We start from the raw sequence: 4,625 nt of genomic DNA, 5'->3' as shown, positions 1-4,625 counted from the left end.
TAGGACACGGCACAAAACGAGGCAGTAGAACACAACTCAAGTCGAGGCAGTAGGACACGGCACAAAGTGAGGCAATAGGACACAACTCAAGTCGAGGCAGTAGGACACGGCACAAAGCAAGACAGTAGGACACGGCACAAAACAAGGCAGTAAGACACAACTCAAGTCGAGGCAGTAGGACACGGCACAAAGCGAGGCAGTAGGACATCGCTCAGGTCGAGGCAGTAGGACACGGCAGAAAGCGAGGCAGTAGGACACAGCTCAGGTCGAGGCAGTAGGACACGGCACAAAGCGAGGCAGTAGGACATCGCTCAGGCCGAGGCAGTAGGACACGGCACAAAGCGAGGCAGTAGGACACAGCTCAGGTCGAGGCAGTCGGACACGGCACAAAACAAGGCAGTAGGACACAGCTCAGGTCGAGGCAGTAGGACACGGCACAAAGCGAGGCAGTAGGACACAGCTCAGGTCGAGGCAGTAGGACACAACTCAAGTCGAGGCAGTAGGACACAACTCAAGTCGAGGCAGTAGGACACGGCACAACGCGAGGCAGTAGGACACAGCTCAGGTCGAGGCAGTAGGACATCTCCTTGTCGGTCTAAAAGCAAAAGCAAAAGCACAATCTTTGCTCTTTGACCTGCACACTTAATAATCATTTTCTTCCTCCTCTTGTTTAGTTTACACTTCATCATCGCTATCTGAGTCATTCTCCGACGACTGAACTGACTCCTTACTGTCATCACTCCCAACAGACGAAAACGAGCTACTATCTTTCCCTTCTTCCTCCTCGCTCTCCTCTTCCGTCTTTTCTTTGTTTTTGGCAGAGGGGCCGAAGTCCATCTGTACCCTGCAGAAAAAAAATGATATGCACTTCAGGGCTCGTATCAGTTTAACAACATAATACATATTTGTTCTATTCCAAGCAGCCATGTGAGTGTTACGTACGAAGAGCAAAAGACAATCGGGTGTGCTTGGACACGGATACACGAGATACATAAAGTCGACACATGACACAAGCAAGCAGGCAAATATGAAAGATGCTTCAACAGAGGCGAAACACACACACACACACACACACACACACACACACACACGCGCGCGCATAATCACACACAACAAGTGTCAAGAATACACACGGGTGTGCAGGCAAACAGACAGGCAATGCCAGGAAGACAAGCTGGACAAACAGAGGGTGAAGCAAAAGCTTTTCATACAGACGGACAGGCAAGAAAATGACAGACATGCAGACAGGCAGGCGATCACATGAACAGACAGACTTGACACACAGAGAAACAGGCTAGCAGAGGGCCGACAGACAGGCAGACAGAGAGACAACGAGGCAGGCAGAAAAGACGGACAGACAGAAAGGAAAAGAAACATAACTAGCACGACCAACCATAACACTTTTCCCCAGTATCAAATCCCAAACGCACTTCAACTCTTATTCCATCCATTCCAACGAGAGATCAAGATAATAACGTGTCTCACGGCTTGCAGCACAACAGTCAGTACTTTCATTCCTGATTCCGACCATTCGGTGTTCTCGCATTACCTGCTATCCTTCTCATCCCCTTACTTATTAGCATTTTGTTTGGTGTCCTTCTTGACCTTGTCCGGTTGCTTCTTGTCTTTGACCGATTCCTTCATGTCCTCCTTACGCACAGCGTCCGTGTCGATGGCGGATGATTGTGGTTCTTTGGACTTACCCAAGCAGCATGCGCACAACAAACTAAGCAAATGACCCTGCTCTTTGTTTGAAGAAACCTGCTCTTTGCTTGAACTAGTTGGCTTCGAGGACTTGCCATATGTACTGGGGTCAAGTGTGGACTTGTGCAGTTTACTGTAGGGCACACCGTAAACCGGTGTTTGTGATTGTGCAGTGTCCTTGGAAGTTCCAGAGGATGAGGCATCGCTGATTGAAGAGAATTCAGGGGCGGCTGCATTGTTGCTTTTTGATTGAGCTGGACCCTTCGACTTTGCAACGCCACCTTTAGCGGCGCCTGCTGCTCCCAGTTTCTTGTCGTTTGGGGCGGCGCCTACTGCTTTCTTACATTCCCCAGCGTTTGTTGGTGCTGAATCTATGGGTGTGGGTGCACTGTTCGCATACGGAGCGTCTTTGGCAAAAGCGGCCGGCTCCTCATGAGGTCTATCAGCCGGAGGTTTGTTGGCAGCGGCTTCAGGTTTCTTGTGGGCTGCAGGGGCAAGGGATGAAGCCGGGGCCGGGGCCGGGGATAGAGGGTAAGCCGGATATTCCGCGGAGAACGTGGTAGGCGCAGCCGCGGGCGGCGGGTAGCAGGCTACGTTTAAAGCAGCAGATATAGAAGGGGAAGGCGGGGGAGCGGAGATTTGGGCAATTAGAGCAGGCGGTGGAATCGCAGCCATTCTACTAATGCATGCAGATTTAACAACAGACTTTCCACGCACGAATGTCTGTGATACCTCTGCACCCATGCGCGTGCAAGAAAGCAAACACTGAAAATAGTCACTGTTGGCAAAGGCAGCAGGAATCTCCTGAAGATTGCATTGGACACCGTGTATTTCCAAAGGAAGACGACACCGCTGATACTGATTTCGGACTTCGCACTTGTTACTACGTCTTATCCATTTTGCTTTCAGCAATGTGATATAAACAGGTTGGAATAGTTAACCTTCTCAAAAACACTGGGAACTTTGACTTTGGTCTGTATGCCATCCTTCGCAAAACAGCAGGCACTTGAATGGCGTTTTAAAATAATCTTCAAGGTCGCTATAAGGCACAATGTCACAATGTGTGTGTGGTTTAGTTCACAAGGTAAGAGGCGATAAACATGTCTGGGGTACACTACTTCTGGGTGCAGGTCCAATCTGCTCATAATGTTGCGCTAAAACTCAGTGAACAGGCATAGACGAGAGAAAAAGAAATATAGTATCCAAAACTGCAGTGTGCAAAAAGGTGATGGTGTGAAGTCTTTCGTGTTGATAATCTTTTTCATTGTCCACGTTGGGCTGTGCCTGAAACATGTAGATGTTTGAACGAATCTGATAAATGTAAATTCCCATTCTCTCTCAAATGAGATAAACAGGCAAAGAAGCGATAGCCAGCCAGAGCGACAGACACCTAAACAGAGGGTAAGCCGACCGACCGACCGACAGACACACACACATACACACACACACACACACACACACACGCACACGCACACGCACACACACACACACACGCACTAACACACACACGCACACACACACACACACAAACGCCCACACACACACACACACACACGCACACACACTCACACACGCACTAACACACACAAACTAAAAAAAAAAAAACCACACACACACACACTCACACACGCACTAACACACACACACACACACACACACACACACACGCACACATGCACTCAAATCCACACATCTCATGAGGAGTCGCATGGTCACTTGCATTCTCATGTTCTTCCGCAAAGATATAATTATTTATTGCAAAACGATTTTTTGGTTACCAGTGAGAGAGGAAATATATAAACACTCCTATTTTTAAGCAATGCTTAGCTAATGACACGTCATGTCTTTGCCTTGATTTTTTTCAGAGTGAGTTCAGACAATGAATAGTAGATTACTCCTCATAATGTCACTTGTGAGTATACATGTGCAAGCTACCGATATGAAAGTCACGTTCACTACTCAAAGAAACCAGTCAGATGTTGAGACACACGCATCACTTACTTTCAATAAAGTCGAGATGACAATGCACACACACGCCAACAGAACCCAATATAATAAGTACTGCAGCAGCAGACTTTGATTGCGGCTATGCTCTTCACACAACCGCGTCTAATGTTGGTATTGCAGCGACTTCCATTTGTTTACCTCCGTGTCTCTTGAAATCGCCATTAGGAATAGAAGAACACTTTGGAACACACGTCATTTGTTCCATACGCTTATGACGTTGTTCGGAAGGGCGGTCGCCGTTTTGGTTCCTCGACACACTTCCCGTCTTCTGTGTAGTCTTGGTTGGAGTGTCTTGTTGACCACGAGTTGCGTCTCGGCTCACATAAAACGAATGTACCTGTTCATTAATGTGGTGTGAATGACTGTGTGTGTGTGTGTGTGTGTGTGTGTGTGTGTGTGTGTGTGCGTGTGCGTGCGTGCGTGTGTGTGTGTTTTGTGTGTGTGTGTGTTTGTGTGTGTGTGTCTGTGTGTGTGTGTGTGCGGTGTGTGTGTGCAGGGCCGGACTACCGGGGGGGTTATGGGGGTTGCGCAACCCCCCCCCTAGCCTAAACATGTACCTTACTTATTTAAAAATTTTTTTATTATTGCTTATTTTATGCCGTTTCATGCAAGGAGCGACCTTTTTCCTATCTCAGAATATGACCTACCCGTCAGCTTCAGGGGGCTTCGCCCCCTGACCCCCACGAGGGGGGGGGGGGGTGGTTCCGGACCCCCCCCCCAGCCAAAAAATAAAAATATTGAATGAGGTATGCATTTCTTTATTTTACATTGAGTTTCAATTTTTGGGGTATTAATCAGTGACAAAATCTGCTGCCTGAAACTGGTAATGATCATCCTCAGAATGCACCAGATTGCACCATTTTGCATCCTTTTTTTCAAAATTTTCCGGGGGGGCATGCCCCCGGACCCCCCTA

The 4,625-nt window shown here is 48.1% G+C and overlaps 1 long non-coding RNA gene across 1 annotated transcript in view; it reads right to left on the bottom strand.

Moving 5' to 3' along the window:
• LOC138968182 (uncharacterized) overlaps nucleotides 1-2,222 on the bottom strand; it is a 2,874-nt gene extending 652 nt beyond the window's left edge. Inside the window, exons 1-2 of the long non-coding RNA XR_011456100.1 lie at nucleotides 1,550-2,222; nucleotides 1-844 (exon numbers count right to left, since the gene is read on the bottom strand). The exon at nucleotides 1-844 is cut by the window's left edge and continues 652 nt beyond it. This is a non-coding gene — a long non-coding RNA (uncharacterized lncRNA). The remainder of the gene's footprint in view (nucleotides 845-1,549) is intronic.
• Between the last annotated feature and the right edge of the window lie 2,403 nt (nucleotides 2,223-4,625).

Source organism: Littorina saxatilis, linkage group LG6, assembly GCF_037325665.1.
Source record: "Littorina saxatilis isolate snail1 linkage group LG6, US_GU_Lsax_2.0, whole genome shotgun sequence".
NCBI lineage: Eukaryota > Metazoa > Mollusca > Gastropoda > Littorinimorpha > Littorinidae > Littorina > Littorina saxatilis.
Note: the sequence above shows the minus strand (reverse complement) of the source record. Positions and strands in the feature narration are given on the sequence as shown.